Source organism: Anomaloglossus baeobatrachus, chromosome 4 (assembly GCF_048569485.1).
Source record: "Anomaloglossus baeobatrachus isolate aAnoBae1 chromosome 4, aAnoBae1.hap1, whole genome shotgun sequence".
NCBI classification, from domain to species: Eukaryota; Metazoa; Chordata; class Amphibia; order Anura; family Aromobatidae; genus Anomaloglossus; species Anomaloglossus baeobatrachus.
In genome coordinates, this window is record NC_134356.1 from 696,923,698 (window position 1) to 696,943,043 (window position 19,346).

Sequence of the window (19,346 nt, forward strand, 5' to 3'; positions counted from 1 at the left end):
TTGTATGTTTGCCACTGACAAAGACATGAACAGTCTATAATTTTAAGGGTCGGTTAATATTAACAGTGAGAAAATATCCAAAATAAAATCTAGGAAATCACATTGTAGAAATTATATAATTTTATTTGCATTTTGCAGAGAGAAATAAGTCTTTGATCCTCTACCAACCATTAACAGTTCTGGCTCCTACAGACACTTAGACGCTCCTAATCCCCTCATTCCCTGCATTACAGACAGCTCTTACATTGTCCCCTGTATAAAGGACTCCTGCCCACAGACTCCATTATTCAGTCAGACTCTAACCTCTACAACATGGGCAACCAAAGAGCTTTGTGAGGATTTCAGGGACAATATCATAGACCTGCACAAGGCTGGAATGGCCTACAAAACCATAAGTAAGACGCTGGGGGAGAAGGAGAAACTGCTGGTGCAATAGTAAGAAAATGGAAGAAATCCAAAATGAGGGTCACTCGACATCGATCTGGTGCTCCATGCGCAATCTCACCTCATGGGGTCTACAGGATCATGAGGAAGGTGAGAGATCAGGCTAAAATTACACAGGGGAAACTTGTTACTGATCTCAAGACAGCTGGGACCACTGTCACCGAGAAAGCCATTGGTAATACATTACACTGTAATGGCTTAAAATCCTGCAGTGCCCGCAAAGTCCCACATATCAACAAGGCTTATGTGCAGCCGACCCCTCTGAAGAAGGCCCATGTGCAGCCGGCACATCAGAAGAAGGCCCATGTGCAGCAAACCCATCTGAAGAAGGCCCATGTGCAGCCGTCCCATCTGAAGAAGGCCCATGTGCAGCCGGCCCATCTGAAGAAGGCACATGTGCAGCCGTCCCATCTGAAAAAGGCCCATGTGCAGCCAGCTCGTCTGAAGAAGGCCCATGTGCAGCCAGCCCGTCTGAAGAAGGCACATGTGCAGCCAGCCCGTCTGAAGAAGGCCCATGTGCAGCCAGTTCGTCTGAAGAAGGCACATGGGCAGCCGGCCCATCTGAAGAAGGCACATGTGCAGCCGGTCCGTCTGAAGATGGCCCATGTGCAGCCGGCCCGTCTAAAGAAGGCCCATGTGCAGCCAGCCCATCTGAAGAAGGCCCATGTACAGCCGTCCCATCTGAAGAAGGCCCATGTGCAGCCGGCCCATCTGAAGAAGGCACATGTGCAGCCGTCCCACCTGAAGAAGGCCCATGTGCAGCCAGCCCGTCTGAAGAAGGCACATGTGCAGCCGGCCCATCTGAAGAAGGCCCATGTGCAGCCGGCCCATCTGAAGAAGGCCCATGTGCAGCCAGCCCATCTGAAGAAGGCACATGTGCAGCCGGCCCGTCTGAAGAAGGCCCATGTGCAGCCGGCCCATCTGAAGAAGGCCCATGTGCAGCCAGCCCGTCTGAAGAAGGCACATGTGCAGCCTGCCTGTCTGAAGAAGGCCCATGTGCAGCCGACCCGTCTGAAGAAGGCACATGTGCAGCCGGCCCTTCTGAAGAAGGCACATGTGCAGCCAGCCCGTCTGAAGAATCAATGTTAGAAGGAAAGATCACACATAATAAAGGCGCACATCAATATAATAACAAATTCTATAATTTTTTTAGTTCCATGAAAAACACACACATTAAAATCTATTGGACAGGCTGTGCACCCCTAACTTTTATTATGGCCCATCTAAAGAAGACTTATGTGCAGCCAGCCCATCTGAAGAAGGCCCGTGTCTAGCCCAGTCCATCTGAAGAAAGTCTATATGCAGCCGGCCAGCTTGGAGTTTGCCAATGAACACCTGGTTGATTTTGAGAGTGAATGGGAGACAATGCTGCAGTCAGATGAGACAAAAATTGAGCTCTTTGGCCTTAACATAACTCACTATTTATGGAGGAAGAGAAATCTAGTCTCTGACCCAAAGAACACCATCCCCACTGTCAAGCATGGAGGTGGAAACATGTTTTGGTTGTGTTTCTCTGTTAAGGGCACAGGACTACTTCACCGCATCAATGAGACAATGGATGAAGCCATGTACCATAAAATCCTGAGTGACAACCTCTTCCAGCATGACAATGATCCAAAACATACAGCCAAGGAAACATCAAACATCAAACCACATCATCAGCTACAAAAAACGTCTGGCTGCTGGGCTGCCAACAAGGGGATGGCTACCAAGTATTAAGTCATGTTTCCCAGAGGGATCAAATACTTATTTCTCTCTGCAAAATGCAAATAAATGATATCACTTATACAATGTGATTTTCTGGGTATTATTTTGGATATTCTATCTCTCACTGTTGAAATTAACTGACCCTTAAAATTATAGATTGTTCATGTCTTTGTCAGTGGGCAAACTTACAAAATCAAAATGGTTTGGGCCCCCATGCAGACAGTGATAAACAGATAACTTCCGAGGACAGATGATCAGGGTTTCTCCATTATTTTTTTTTGGGTGTACACTACATTCGATCATGCTGTTGTTACCCCAGTGCAAGCTGATCAAACACTCCAAGCGGCTCGCACTGGGCTGAGCTCGAGCATACCAGAGCACAGCGATGCTCGCGCTAATGGTGCTCACATGTAAAGCATCTGAATTCCAAACCGGAACTGTTTTTTTTGTAAAGTCTATGTTTGGTACAAACAATCAATACCCAAACTTGGGTTCTCTGATCTCTAGCGGACACTATACAGATGACAAAGAAGTGTTGTGTAGCTTCGAAACTGAGTAGTGCTGGTCAGCGGTGGCGGCACGAGAGACAGCTGATTGGCGGGAGTACCGGATGTTGCACCACAAATGGTCAGACATTGACATTTACTGAGGATAAGTCACAAATGTTAAAGTAGTGGACAAAATCTTTAAAAAATGGAAACTTCTCAATATCTTGAGAAAGTTTTATTTATACATTACACAATTAGAGCCCCAAATAGAGAAACATTGGCATAAACATCATCCTGAGCCCCGAATGCATCAATGGTCTCCCTACATATGGTAATAGTCTAATAGCATGGAAAGTCAAGGAATAAGAAATGAGGGAAGGACAATTTGTCAGAGTACATTGGATAAAAAATTAGCTGGTGGCAAGTTCTAAATAATAATGGGTCACGAAGGCAAATACTCCAACATTGAAAAGGAAAATGTGCATTTATCAAATCAAATAGGACTTAGTGTAACTGAAGAACCTGAATATTGTGCCTCTGAAGAGCCACACGGATGTGAGTCCACCCATCGTCACTACATTGGCTTCATCTCTCTTTCCTTACGACAAACCGTCAGATATGTATTCACAGAGGAGCGAATCTCTTTGTTCCTCAGACTGTATATCATGGGGTTTAGAAGAGGGTTCATTACAATGTAGAAAAGGGCAATAAACTTATTAACAGGCTGAATGTCGTCTGTAGGGGACCATGTAGACTATGAGCATGGAGCCATAATAGGTAGAGACAACCACCAAGTGAGCTGTACAAGTGGAGAACGTTTTCTGTCATCCCGATTTGGACGAAATTGCAAATATAGTGAGAAAAATATAGACATATGATATTATAACAATTATGAAAGGTAACAGAATAATTGGGAAAGGGAGGACAATCATGTCAATGCCCACACTGGTTGTGTCTGAACAAGAAATTTCTAAAAGTGGAGCAACATCACAAAAGAAATGGTTAATGATGTTCGGCCCACAATAATCCAAACTAGACGTAAGCAAATGTGTGATAAGCACTAACATAAAGCTCAGTCCCCAGGAGGAGATGATCAGGCCGTATCTGAGCTTCACGTTCATCAAGGAGATATAATGGAGAGGTTTACAGATGGCCAAGTATCGATCGTAGGACATGGCAGTGAGCAAAAAACACTCGGTAGCAACCGTCCCCCCATAAAGGTAAAACTGAGCAAAACACTCAGCAAATGATATAAGACTCCCTTCACTGATTACAATATCCAGCATCTTTGGAATTACACTCGTTACAAGGACGATGTCTGACAAGGCCAAATGTCCAAGGAAGAAGTACATGGGAGAATGCAGACGTTGGCTGGTGGACACCATGAAAATGATTAAGAGGTTTTCACACATGGTCATACAATACGTGAGAAGAACAATGGAGAAGAAAGGTGTGGCGCCCCTGAGGCTTCCGTTGCCACAGGTCATTGCACCCCATCCAGCGGTGTGATGCCCCATTCTGGGAGAGGAAGAGAGTGAACTCCGGTCCCCTGGTAAATTCACACTACACCCATTGCTAGGAACACACTGGGACCAGGGAAAGTGGCAGACAGCCCTCCCATGCTGCATGCTGGGAGGGGTCGTAAGACCCATCCCTGCTCCTATAGGGTAGAACAGGGCAATTGGGGAGGTGGGAGGAGCCATCAGAGAGCAGACACAGAGAGGAAGGTCAGGTTTAGTCAGTTTACCTCAGGGAGTGAGAGTGAGGAGCCAGCATGTAGTTGAAGAAGGAGAACGAGAGAAAGTGGAGAAGGAGGAGGAGGCCTGCTGGAGGCAGGCAAGGAGGAGAAGAAGTAACGGAAAGGAAGCTCCAAGTCAGTCAGGAGCTGGAAGGAAAGAAAGAGACGCTTCCTGGTGAAGATCCTGGGGCTCAGAGGGTCCAGGTGACACCACGCAGAGAACAGAAAGGGTCCCAGGGCCACGGGTAGTCCTAGAGGTACCACGGGTAGTTGTAGAGCTGCGGTGGCCTGCTCCACAAGAACATCGGTGGAGGGATCAAGCTGCAACAGGGGACGGTCCCTAGAAACCGGAGGAGTGCAAAATCATCTCCAAACAGTAAAAACCGAGGCCCAGGGAATGTTGTAAACTCCCCCGGGCCACAGCCCACAGCAGTACCCCCAGAAAAGAGATAATCAGCCGACAGGTGACTCCCCAGCCTGGAGGCTGTTGTGGAGGCCAAGCCAGGTTCAACCTACCAAGGCAAGGCTAAGGAAGACAGCAGAAGATAGAGACACTTAAGGGAAGGGTACCGGCTTTTACTCTCTGAATCACCCAGAAACGGCGGAGGTCCCTGACAGTGGTCCCAGCAGTCCAAGGGTCCCTGCAAGACTGTGACAAGAATTGTGAGTAAAGAACTTGAAACTGTACCCTTGAAGTCGCCTCTGTTATTTCAGCTGCATAGACACTCACAAGCACCAACTGTGCCCCGGGGCATTGCTCCACCTGTGGGGAGTAGTACCACCATTGCTGCCATATCATCCCCCGGAGGCCTCATACAGCAGCGGCGGCTTATTAGCCGCATACCACAGGTGGCGTCACGAACACAAACTTTAATTCAAGCCACATTTCTACTGACACCCACCAGGGCAACGGAGCCGGGCCCAGCCACCACTGACTACCACCGGACTAGTCCGGCCCGGCACCGGGTGTCCCATAGCCCTGGGGTGGGCGAGTCAACTTTGGCGTCACGAACAGGATTTCGTGCCCGGTCACACTACTGTGCGCCTGAAGAATTGTGTTTTACTGTGAGAAACTGCCACCATTGAAGCCACTGAGCACGGGAAGAAGGGGGGCGTGCCAGAAGAAAGGGCGTGAAGAGAAGCCCCGCCCCCTTGTCCAAGAAAGGAGCGCGAAGCAGTGCCCGCCATGGAAGGCGGAAGAAGAAGAAATGGCGCCTAGAAAAGCTGGCCGGCTGGCAGAACAAGTCAAAATGCCAGACCAGCAGAGAGAGAAAATGGCTCCTGCAAGCGGAGGCCAGGGGGAGCTTACCTGGATCAGGCCTGTGACCGCCGCTGAGCTGGAGGCTGAGGTCGGGAGGATCGCTGACGGGATGAAGGAGCAGAGCGGACGGGAGACAGCCGTGTGGGGGAAGGAGATGGTGTTGGCCATGAGGAGTCTGAAGATGTCAGTGCAGCGAGGCCTGTGTGGAGGTGCCGCCCACGACCATCCGGAGCCTACACCAGCGATGGCGATCCTGCTGCAGAACATCTCCAGCCTAGATCTGGGTGAGTCCCATGCTGCCCCTGCTGGCGCGAGTGCCCCAACCCCAGCTGCCATGCCCGCGGTCCCTGGAGAGACGCCCGGCACGGCGACGCCGATCCAGGCCGCAGCCAAAGTCAAAGGCAACTTGTAATCATGCAGCTCAGGGAATCCCAGTATGAAAAACTCAGTGCTGGTTGTAGAATTGGCTCCGTCCACCTTCATCTCTACGGCAGGAACCGTGTAGACCACTATCATAGATTTCTAAATGTAACTGCTGAAGATAAAAAAGGTCTTAATTCTAAATTCTGTGAAGATGATTTTACTCAGAAAGGAACAATCTATTTCTTTGCTTTTTTCTATATTCAATGTCAGTCTTAGCCTTTCTCAAAGTAAAATGTATTAAATATCGATATTCAGATTATTTCCTGAATGTTCCTCAGGCTGTAGATATTTTCTATAGAAGTGAAGAAGTTGTTCACCTGATTTTTTTTCTGTAAATAAAAACACTCAGGATTTTGTGAGCTCTATATACCTGAACCATAAATTTCAAGGCAAGAGAACCATGGAGATAAAATAACAAGAAAAACAAGACAATTTTCCAACGTTGACTCCCAAGGTATCTAAAACCAAAGAGGGACAAAAATAATAAGTCAAGTGGCTGATATTAACTATTACAAGTAAAATATTGCTCTAAATTGGAAGCCTTAATATTTTTAGTATTGTGTCTCGTGACTTGGATAGGAAACTCTTGGAGCTTATATCCATTCTTCCCGGTTAGATTGGAGAGGGCAATGTAATGAAATACATGACTTTTATGTTAAATCTCCTCAAATAGGTTTACCCTTTCCTGCAAGTGGATTTCTGGGTCATAATCTCCAATAAAATCACAAGTTAGCTGCGGTGAAGCATAACATACAGTGGGGAAAATAAGTATGTGATCACTCGCTCATTGTGTAAGTTTGCCCACTGACACAGACATGAACTGTCTATAATTTAAGGGTCGGTTAATTTTAGCAGTGAGAGATAAAATATCCAAAATAAAATCCAGAAAATCACAGTTATAGCAATTTATTTGCATTTTGCAGAGAAAAATAAGTATTTGATCCCTCTGGCAAACAAGACTTAATACTATGTGGCAAAACCCTTGTTGGCAGCATAGCAGTTAAACGATTTTGTAGTTGATGATGAGGTTTGATGTCAGGGGGAATTTTGCTCCTCTCATCTTTGCAGGTCATCTCTAAATCATCAAGATTTTCAGGATGTCACTTGACAATTCGGAGCTTCAGCTCCTCCATAAGTTTTCTATTGGAATAAGGTCTGGAGACTGGCTAAGCCACTTTATGACCTTAATGTGCTTCTTTTTAAGCCACTCCTTTGTTGCCGTGGCTGTATGTTTTGGATCATTGTCATGCTGGAAGAGGTTGTCACTCAGGATTTTACGGTACATGGCTCCATCCATTGTCCCATTGATGTGTGGTGAAGTAGCCCTGTGCCCTTAGCAGAGAAACACCCCCAAAACATAATGTTTCCACCTCCATGATTGACAGTGGGGATGGTGAACTTTGAGTCATAGGCAGCATTTCTCTTCCTCCAAACACAGCAAGTACAGCTAAAACCAAAGAACTCAATTTTTGTCTCATCTGACCACAGCACCTTCTCCCAATCACTCTCAGAATTATCCAGATGTTCATTGGAAAACTTCAGATGGTCCTTACGCACATGGGCCTTCTTCAGACGGGCCAGCTGCACATGAGCCATCTTCAGATGGACCGGCTGCATATGGGCCTTCTTCAGATGGACCAGCTGCACATGGGCCTTCCTCAGACAGTCTGGCTGCACATGGGCCTTCTACAGACTGGTCGGCTGCACATAAGTCTTCTTCAGATGGTCGGCTGTGTGACGCCCTGGGCAAGCCAGGGGTCACAGGTCATCACACCACCACACCCCACATCCCAGTTAGGAACACCAAAGCTACTCAAATCCTTGTTGCCTTCCTCCAGGGGCTGATGTTCACACCAGGGGTGGGCCAGGCGGTTGGCTCCGCCCACCGAGGAGTACACAGCTCTGGAGGCGGGAAGAACCAGGCAGTCCAGCTAGGGACAGAGAGGAGTAAACAGACAGATAGAAGTGGAAGTTCAAAGCAGAAGGAAGTGGTAGAGGAGCTAAGTGAAAGTGAAGTGGTAGTGGAGCAAAGAAGAAAAGGAACAAAAGGGAGCGTAGAAAGGCCTGAAGTGAGTCCAGCTAAGTGCAGGACAGGTCAGCAAGGTCAGCAACAGTGGTGATCGTCTAGAGGGGGACTGCTCGGAGGTTGCTGGAAGGACCGCGGTCGAGTAGTGGCCCGGCGGTCTGGAGCAGTATACGAAGGACAGTCAGCACCAGGGCAGGGGCCTCTCGGACCCCGGCAAGGCTAGTCGCCATAATTTGCCGAATCCGTCAGTGAAGGGGACGTCGATCCCCCAACAACCAAGTCCCGATTGAAGACAACCGTCCAACCATTAGTGAGGAACACCGCCACCGCCAGGGAACCAGCTCCTCAGGGCCAGCGTCTGCGGGCAAAGTAGGGCTCCTCCGGCTCATATCAAAGCCGGGGAGCGGGTTACCGATGGGAACCCATCGCTACCAACTTAGAAATATCAGGTGCAGGTCAGAGGGACATGACCGTTACCTGCTGGGAGAGCAAGTGCAGCCGTCCGTGGGAACCGTCTTTCCAGCCGTGTGGTTTACCGTAAAAACTGTGTCAACGTCTCAGGCTGAGTGAGTACCACAGTGCCGCAAGGCACAGCACTGCCCCCGCGTCCCTGCGCCCACCAGGCCCTGCACCTTCCACACCATCACTGGGCCCCGGGATCACCAACCCCTACCCACGGAGGGGCAACATAACACCTGGCTGCTCCACATCACCACTCCCGGGATCCCCATATTGAGCAGCGGTGGTGCTACAAATCACCACAACCGTGGGTGGCGTCACGGACTATAAACCATCCCCACACCCAACAACCCCCTTTCACTCACGGGCGAGGAGCGCCGCTAGAGTCCCCGGGATCCGGCTCATCGCTCGAGCCACCGAGCAGCGGCAGCAGCAGGCCGCAGCAGCCTAGACAGCCGGACCCGAGCAGCGGTGGGAGAGCGCGGCGTCCCCTCCTCCGCCCGCGACAGCTGCACATGGGCCTTGTTGATATGTGGGACTTTGCTGGCACTGCAGGATTTTAAGACATTACGGTGTAAGGTGTAATCAATGGTTTTCTTGGTGACAGTGGTCGCAACTGCCTTGAGATCATTAATAAGTTCCCCCCGTGCAGTTTTAGGCTGATGTCTCACCTTCCTCATGATCCTGGAGACCCCACGAGGTGAGATTTTGCATAGAGCACCAGATCGATGTCGATTGACAGTCATTTTGTATTTCTTCTTTCTTTCTTTTCTTTTGTATTTCTTTTCTATTTCCTTACTATTGCACCAGCAGTTTCTTCTTCTCACCCAGCGTCTTACTTACGGTTTTGTAGCACATTCCAGCTTTTTGCAGGTCTATGGTGTTGTCCCTGACATCCTTAGAAAGTTTTTTGGTCGCCTATGTTGTAGAGGTTAGAGTCTGACTGATTAATGGAGTCTGTGGAGAGGAGGCTTTATACATGGAACAATGTAAGAGCCGTCTGTAATGCAGGTAACGAGGGGATTAGGAGCGTCTAAGGGTACCTTCACACTTTAGCGATGCAGCAGCGATCCGACCAGCGATCTGACCTGGTCAGGATCGCTGCTGCATCGCTACATGGTCGCTGGTGAGCTGTCAAACAGGCAGATCTCACCAGCGACCAGTGACCAGCCCCCAGCCAGCAGCGACGTGCAAGCGACGCTGCGCTTGCACGGAGCCGGCGTCTGGAAGCTGCGGACACTGGTAACTAAGGTAAACATCGGGTATGGTTACCCGATGTTTACATTAGTTACCAGCGCACACCGCTTAGCTTAGTGTGTGCAGGGAGCAGGAGCCGGCACTGGCAGCGTGAGAGCTGCGGAGGCTGGTAACTAAGGTAAATATCGGGTAACCACCTTGGTTACCCGATGTTTACCTTGGTTACAGCTTACCGCAGGCTGTCAGACGCCGGCTCCTGCTCCCTGCACATTCAGGATTGTTGCTCTCTCGCTGTCACACACAGCGATGTGTGCTTATCAGCGGGAAAGCAACAATAAAAAAACGAACCAGGGCTGTGTGTAACGAGCAGCGATCTCACAGCAGGGGCCAGATCGCTGCTCAGTGTCACACACAGCGAGATCGCTAATGAGGTCACAAAAACCGTGACTCAGCAGCGATCTCAGTAGCGATCTCGCTGTGTGTGAAGCACCCCTTAGTGTCTGTAGGAGCCAGAACTATTAATGGTTGTTAGAGGATCAAATACTTATTTCTCTCTGCAAAATGCAAATACATGTATATAATTTATACAAGCTGATTTTCTGGAATTTATTTTGGATATTCTATCTCTCACTGTTAAAATTAACCGACCCATAAAATTATAGACTGTTCATGTCTTTGTCAGTGGGCAAACATACAAAATCAACAAGGGGTGAAATACTTATTTCCCCCACTGTATAGTATGGGAACTATAATGAATGACATAATACTATATGTGGTTCATAGATAGGAACATTATACTGTGTGGGGGCAACAGAGAAAAGCATTATGTTTTGTGGGGGCTATAGAGAGAGGAATTATACTGTATAGAGGACACAATGGAAGAAATTCTATATGGTGTTTACAGAGAGGAACATTATACAGTGTGGGGGTAACAGAGAAAAGCATTATACTGTGTGGGGGCTATAGAGAGAGGAATTATACTGTATAGAGGACACAATGGAAGAAATTCTATATGGTGTTTACAGAGAGGAACATTATACAGTGTGGGGCTACAGAGAAAAGCATTATACTGTGTGGGGGCTACAGAGGGAGGAATTATACTGTATAGAGGACACAATGGAAGACATTCTATATGGTGTTTACAGAGAGGAACATTATACAGTGTGGGGCTACAGAGAAAAGCATTATACTGTGTGGGGGCTATAGAGAGAGGAATTATACTGTATAGAGGACACAATGGAAGACATTCTATATGGTGTTTATGTGGCGCCCCTGACCTGGTCAGGCACCACTGAGTACTGCACCCATGCTGGGGACAGTACAACACAGGTAATCCAGAAGGCTGACCGAGGTGTGACTACACAGGCGCATAGTGATCAGGTCTCACACATGTACCTTTGAGAGGACCCCTGGGGATCCCAGGAGGGGGCAAAGCCTTCACCTCCACTTGAGGAGTGGAGGGGGCGAAGCCTCCATCTCCACTCAAGGGGTGTGGTAGAGAGCCTGGTTGCTAGGTGGCGTAGGCAGGCACAAAGGGGAAAAGAGAAGGAGGAGTAAGGAGTCTGAAGCAGAGTGTGGAGGAGTGAGGAGCATGGAAGTGGAGCTCAGACAGGAGCAGCAGGCAGGTCCCACGAGTGAGCCGGTTTAGTGTGCAGCTCAGGAAGAGCAGAAGCAGACCCTGGAGCTGTTGCAGTCTAACAGCGTCCGCGCAGTGACTACCGACGGGGGAGAACGGTCACCTGGGAGTGCTGCCCGAACACCACACACAGCTGGGGAGAGAGCAGTGTAGTGGAAAGTAAGGAGACTGTCAGGGAGTACCAGGCCCAAACGGGCGGCAGATCCCGATGCGGGGATAGATCCACCTTTCCTTGCTAAACCTGCCGGTGTGGGGCCCTTAAAGCCCACGCCACAACACCACAAAAGCCGCAGCCACGTAGCCACAGTTAGGGCCCATAGTTCACAGGAGGCAAGCAGCTGGAGTGATCTGGTCCAGGCGACAAGCAAACGGCAAACAAACGAGGGGAGCAGTTACTTCCCTGGGTGACCCCCATAGGGACTAAAAGTCGGGGTTACCACAAACCACAGAAGGGCTAAGGAAGGCGAGTCGGTAGCCACCCTCATCAGTCAGCCTGAAGGATACCTGGTTCCAACCTGGTTCATCCCAGCTACGCCCGGGTTACTCACCCTGCCACCTTCTGTGAGTAAAACCCCTGAAAGACATTCTGCTTGTGTGGAGTTATTCTGCGCCTTGTGGTTCTACACACCTACACAGGGCCCTGGGGCTTGCCTCACTCTCAGGAGGCTATTACAACTGGCTGCACCCACCATCAGCCCCAGGCATCCCTTAACCTGCAGTGGCGGTCCCCACTGACCGCAATTCTGAGAGTGGCGTCACGACAATCCTAAAAGAAGATCTCCTACCTGTGACAAGATCCAGCTACGTGGAGTCCCTGAAGGTAATGCACCGACACAACACTGGAGGGGCTTCACATCTGGCGTCACGAACAGGATAAGGACTAGACCTGTTCAGACAGGTGACCATGTGCCTGGGCGGTCCGCTTGAAAAATTGGAAGCGCCGCCATATTGCCACCATGAAAAGCGCGCTGAAAAACAACAGCAGGCCGCGCTGGGAGAAGTTACCGCCCACGAAGAGGTGTGGCTACCCAGAGATCCCCTGCAGAGTCCTGATCTCGCAAGTGAAGAGAGCGGAGGCGTTCAGAGACGTCGGGACAGAAAGGGAGCCAGAAGCCTGCTGCTGGAAGAGGCAGAGCAGAAACTGAAGAGCCTGCAACTGGAGGCAGCGACGAGTCCACTGCTGGGAAATCGTGCAGAAGAAGGCGCAGAGGAAATGGCGTCTGAACGCAGAAACCCAGAACCAGGCTCCGCTGCCTGGTGGTATCGGGAGCTTGCCCAGTTCTGCGACCGACTGGAGACCCGGGTCGTGGAGCAGATCAGAGAGGAACGCATGGAGCTTCTGGAGATGGCTGCCGCGGTGAAGGCCTATGAGGAAAAAGCTGCGCGACGAGTGCCAGACCGGACGGCGACGACTCAGACCCCGATGGTGCCACCGATGGGTGAGTCCAGTGTTGCCCCTGCCAGCGCGAGTGCCCCGACCCCTGCTGCCACGCCCGCGGTCCCTGATGAGATGCCCGGCGCGGCGACGCTGAACCAGGCCGCAGCCATACCAGGTGCGGCCCGCCAAGCCCAGGCCGCCGCAGAGATGCCCTGCCCGGCCCGCAAAGATCCGGCTGCCGCCGCGACCCTCATCCATGCCGCAGGTGTGACGCTGACCCAGGCCGCCGCCATGCTAGGCCCGGCCCGCCAAGACCCCACCGCAGCAGCGACGCCCGTCCGCGCCGCAAGTGAGGTGCTGGACCAGGCCGCAGCCACGCCAGGTGCGGCCCGCCAAGCTCCGATCGCTGCAGCGACGCCCAGCCCAGCCTGCATAGATCCCATCGCAGCTGCGACGCCAATCCAGGCCGCCGCAGCGATGCCCTGCCCGGCCCGCCAAGAACCGGCCATAGTAGCGACGCCCGCTAAGACTCCAGCTGCGACCCTGATTGAAACTGCAACGCTGATCCAGGCCGCCGCCATGTCAGGCGCGGCCCGCCAAGACCAGGCCGCCGCCATGCAGGGCGCGGCCCGCCAAGACCAGGCCGCCGCCATTTCAGGCGCGGCCCGCCAAGACCAGGCCGCCGCCATGTCAGGCGCGGCCCGCCAAGACAAGAATGTACCTCTGTTTACCCCGGCCTGCAAGGCCAGAGCAGACACCGCTCCCCAGTCTAAGGAGGTCCCTGCTAGGAAGTCCCTGATAGGAGAGGACCCCGAATACTGGAAGCTGAAGGCTGACCTAGAGGCCCAGTTCCCACAGGAGATGGTGGATCGGTATCTGCTCCCTCCGCACACCCCCAAGGCGACTTCTGCAGCAACCACGCCAAAGAGTCCCCCGCCCGGGCCTGCTGATGACCACCCATCCCCGGCGCTGCCACAACAGGAGTGCTCCGAAGAACTAAGGGGGAGAGAAGGCCAGGAAGCTGAGAAGCTGACCCCGGAGCCATCAGCAGTGGATCCATGCCCCGCGCCAGAGATGCTGCCGTATTCCCGCTGGGATGAAGAGGAAGAGTTGCCTAGAAACCTCACCTGGGGGCCTGCAGGCAGTGAAGTAACAGCCCAGCAGAACCCAGCCCGTAGGACACGGCGCCGTAGCAGAACCAAGCTTTCCCCTGCACCGCAGTCTCCAGAGCAGAAAGACGAAGTCATGGCCAGAGACTTGGAAGAGAAACGGTTCCTGAGAAGGGCCAAATCCCAGGTTAGAGGTCCACTTTGTCGTGGTGTAGTAGAGGATTTCAGTTTGAAGAGTGGATATGGTTTCATAGTAGCTCCTGGTATAAAAGAAGGCATATTTGTGAATAGAAGGGATGTTAGAGCCCATTTGCCCAGAGGACATCCGGGAAGGAACTTACAGATGGGAGATACAGTGGAATTCACAATGCATCAGGGAGAAAGAGGATGGTATGCACTTGACGTTACGCCATGTACCAGAGATTCCTATAGCAACCCAGTTGTCTCCATACCACAAGAAAAAGAAACAGATACAGAAGAAGAAAGGAAAGATAAAGGACCCACTGATGAGACTACCTCCGATGATGAGAGAAATGAAGAAAACAACAGGTGCCGCAACCCTACAGGCCCAAGCCCTGGTAAGGAGGAATCTGCGTAAAGTAAAGAAAGAAGTACAGCAAGTTATAGTTTTGACAAGTTTGCAACGTTAATGTTTAAGAAATGTGCCCACATGAACTAATGTGAGAAACCCATGAACCTTAAGGCTATGAACTGGCTATAGCCACAAACTCTCGCAGTGTACATAGTTACCCCAGAGGTACCACCACCAGAGCCAGCCTGTTTAGGGGCTTGGCTCACCTGCAACCAGGGAGCACGTCCGTTTATGGGGCCTTGGCTCGCCTGCAACCAGGGAGCATGCCTGTTTATGGGGCCTGGCTCTCCACCACAAAGAGGGTACCTGGTCAGCACCAACTGTGGAGGCCGCCTCTACATCCTGCCAGAAGAGGCTGAAGGCGCGGCTCCACCAGGCCAGGTATACCCTGAAACCACCAGCCCATGAAAGCCGCCTCTACATCCTGCCAGAAGTGGCTGAAGGCGCGGCCAACGTGAGAGGGTTTTGGGTGGGTTAACGGACTTGTGGGTGGAGGGTGGTGATGTATGGTACCTGGTGGTTTTAAAATGTTTTACGATGTTTTAATGTTTTATGCATTTTAAAAATGTTGTCTTGCAGCCCGAGGACGTGCTGGTGATAACTAAGGGGGAATGTGGCGCCCCTGACCTGGTCAGGCACCACTGAGTACTGCACCCATGCTGGGGACAGTACAACACAGGTAATCCAGAAGGCTGACCGAGGTGTGACTACACAGGCGCATAGTGATCAGGTCTCACACATGTACCTTTGAGAGGACCCCTGGGGATCCCAGGAGGGGGCAAAGCCTTCACCTCCACTTGAGGAGTGGAGGGGGCGAAGCCTCCATCTCCACTCAAGGGGTGTGGTAGAGAGCCTGGTTGCTAGGTGGCGTGTAGAGTGTGGAGTGTGGAGGAGTGAGGAGCATGGAAGTGGAGCTCAGACAGGAGCAGCAGGCAGGTCCCACGAGTGAGCCGGTTTAGTGTGCAGCTCAGGAAGAGCAGAAGCAGACCCTGGAGCTGTTGCAGTCTAACAGCGTCCGCGCAGTGACTACCGACGGGGGAGAACGGTCACCTGGGAGTGCTGCCCGAACACCACACACAGCTGGGGAGAGAGCAGTGTAGTGGAAAGTAAGGAGACTGTCAGGGAGTACCAGGCCCAAACGGGCGGCAGATCCCGATGCGGGGATAGATCCACCTTTCCTTGCTAAACCTGCCGGTGTGGGGCCCTTAAAGCCCACGCCACAACACCACAAAAGCCGCAGCCACGTAGCCACAGTTAGGGCCCATAGTTCACAGGAGGCAAGCAGCTGGAGTGATCTGGTCCAGGCGACAAGCAAACGGCAAACAAACGAGGGGAGCAGTTACTTCCCTGGGTGACCCCCATAGGGACTAAAAGTCGGGGTTACCACAAACCACAGAAGGGCTAAGGAAGGCGAGTCGGTAGCCACCCTCATCAGTCAGCCTGAAGGATACCTGGTTCCAACCTGGTTCATCCCAGCTACGCCCGGGTTACTCACCCTGCCACCTTCTGTGAGTAAAACCCATGAAAGACATTCTGCTTGTGTGGAGTTATTCTGCGCCTTGTGGTTCTACACACCTACACCGGGCCCTGGGGCTTGCCTCACTCTCAGGAGGCTATTACAACTGGCTGCACCCACCATCAGCCCCAGGCATTCCTTAACCTGCAGTGGCGGTCCCCACTGACCGCAATTCTGAGAGTGGCATCACGACAATCCTAAAAGAAGATCTCCTACCTGTGACAAGATCCAGCTACGTGGAGTCCCTGAAGGTAATGCACCGACACAACACTGGAGGGGCTTCACATTTACAGAGATGAACATTATACAGTGTGGGGGTAACAGAGAAAAGCATTATACTGTGTGGGGGCTACAGAGGGAGGAATTATACTGTATAGAGGACACAATGGAAGACATTCTATATGGTGTTTACAGAGAGGAACATTATACAGTGTGGGGGTAACAGAGAAAAGCATTATACTGTGTGGGGGCTACAGAGGGAGGAATTATACTGTATAGAGGACACAATGGAAGACATTCTATATGGTGTTTACAGAGAGGAACATTATACAGTGTGGGGTAACAGAGAAAAGCATTATACTGTGTGGGGGCTATATAGAGAGGAATTATACTGTATAGAGGACACAATGGAAGACATTCTATATGGTGTTTCCAGAGAGGAACATTATACAGTGTGGGGGTAACAAAGAAAAGCATTATACTGTGTGGGGGCTACAGAGGGAGGAATTATGCTGTATAGAGGACACAATGGAAGACATTCTATATGGTGTTTACAGAGAGGAACATTATACAGTGTGGGGCAACAGAGAAAAGCATTATACTGTGTGGGGGCTACAGAGGGAGGAATTATACTGTATAGAGGACGCAATGGAAGACATTCTATTTGGTGTTTACAGAGAGGAACATTATACAGTGTGAGGGCAACAGAGAAAAGCATTATACTGTGTGGGGGCTATAGAGAGAGGAATTATACTGTATAGAGGACACAATGGAAGACATTCTATATGGTGTTTACAGAGAGGAACATTATACAGTGTGAGGGCAACAGAGAAAAGCATTATACTGTGTGGGGGCTATAGAGGGAGGAATTATACTGTATAGAGGACACAATGGAAGACATTCTATATGGTGTTTACAGAGATGAACATTATACAGTGTGGGGGTAACAGAGAAAAGCATTATACTGTGTGGGGGCTATAGAGAGAGGAATTATACTGTATAGAGGACACAATGGAAGACATTCTATATGGTGTTTACAGAGAGGAACATTATACAGTGTGGGGGCAACAGAGAAAAGCATTATACTGTGTGGGGGCTACAGAGGGAGGAATTATACTGTATAGAGGACACAATGGAAGACATTCTATATGGTGTTTACAGAGAGGAACATTATACAGTGTGAGGGCAACAGAGAAAAGCATTATACTGTGTGGGGGCTATAGAGAGAGGAATTATACTGTATAGAGGACACAATGGAAGACATTCTAGATGGTGTTTACAGAGAGGAACATTATACAGTGTGGGGCAACAGAGAAAAGCATTATACTGTGTGGGGGCTACAGAGGGAGGAATTATACTGTATAGAGGACACAATGGAAGACATTCTATATGGTGTTTACAGAGATGAACATTATACAGTGTGGGGGCAACAGAGAAAAGCATTATACTGTGTGGGGGCTACAGAGGGAGGAATTATACTGTATAGAGGACACAATGGAAGACATTCTATATGGTGTTTACAGAGAGGAACATTATACAGTGTGGGGCAACAGAGAAAAGCATTATACTGTGTGGGGGCTATAGAGAGAGGAATTATACTGTATAGAGGACACAATGGAAGACATTCTATATGGTGTTTACAGAGAGGAACATTATACAGTGTGAGGGCAACAGAGAAAAGCATTATACTGTGTGGGGGCTATAGAGAGAGGAATTATACTGTATAGAGGACACAATGGAAGACATTCTAGATGGTGTTTACAGAGAGGAACATTATACAGTGTGGGGCAACAGAGAAAAGCATTATACTGTGTGGGGGCTACAGAGGGAGGAATTATACTGTATAGAGGACACAATGGAAGACATTCTATATGGTGTTTACAGAGATGAACATTATACAGTGTGGGGGCAACAGAGAAAAGCATTATACTGTGTGGGGGCTACAGAGGGAGGAATTATACTGTATAGAGGACACAATGGAAGACATTCTATATGGTGTTTACAGAGAGGAACATTATACAGTGTGGGGCAACAGAGAAAAGCATTATACTGTGTGGGGGCTATAGAGAGAGGAATTATACTGTATAGAGGACACAATGGAAGACATTCTATATGGTGTTTACAGAGAGGAACATTATACAGTGTGGGGTAACAGAGAAAAGCATTATACTGTGTGGGGGCTATAGAGAGAGGAATTATACTGTATAGAGGACACAATGGAAGACATTCTATATGGTGTTTCCAGAGAGGAACATTATACAGTGTGGGGGTAACAGAGAAAAGCATTATACTGTGTGGGGGCTACAGAGGGAGGAATTATGCTGTATAGAGGACACAATGGAAGACATTCTATATGGTGTTTACAGAGAGGAACATTATACAGTGTGGGGGTAACAGAGAAAAGCATTATACTGTGTGGGGGCTACAGAGGGAGGAATTATACTGTATAGAGGACACAATGGAAGACATTCTATATGGTGTTTACAGAGAGGAACATTATACAGTGTGGGGCAACAGAGAAAAGCATTATACTGTGTGGGGGCTACAGAGGGAGGAATTATACTGTATAGAGGACACAATGGAAGACATTCTATTTGGTGTTTACAGAGAGGAACATTATACAGTGTGAGGGCAACAGAGAAAAGCATTATACTGTGTGGGGGCTATAGAGAGAGGAATTATACTATATAGAGGACACAATGGAAGACATTCTATATGGTGTTTACAGAGAGGAACATTATACAGTGTGGGGGCAACAGAGAAAAGCATTATACTGTGTGGGGGCTACAGAGGGAGGAATTATACTGTATAGAGGACACAATGGAAGACATTCTATATGGTGTTTACAGAGAGGAACATTATACAGTGTGAGGGCAACAGAGAAAAGCATTATACTGTGTGGGGGCTATAGAGAGAGGAATTATACTGTATAGAGGACACAATGGAAGACATTCTATATGGTGTTTACAGAGAGGAACATTATACAGTGTGGGGGCAACAGAGAAAAGCATTATACTGTGTGGGGGCTACAGAGGGAGGAATTATACTGTATAGAGGACACAATGGAAGACATTCTATATGGTGTTTACAGAGAGGAACATTATACAGTGTGGGGGCAACAGAGAAAAGCATTATACTGTGTGGGGGCTACAG

General features: G+C 49.8%; 1 pseudogene; it reads right to left on the bottom strand.

The window, feature by feature from the left end:
* Positions 1-3,213: 3,213 nt before the first annotated feature.
* LOC142303029 (olfactory receptor 11L1-like) lies at positions 3,214-6,121 on the bottom strand (annotated as a pseudogene).
* Between the last annotated feature and the right edge of the window lie 13,225 nt (positions 6,122-19,346).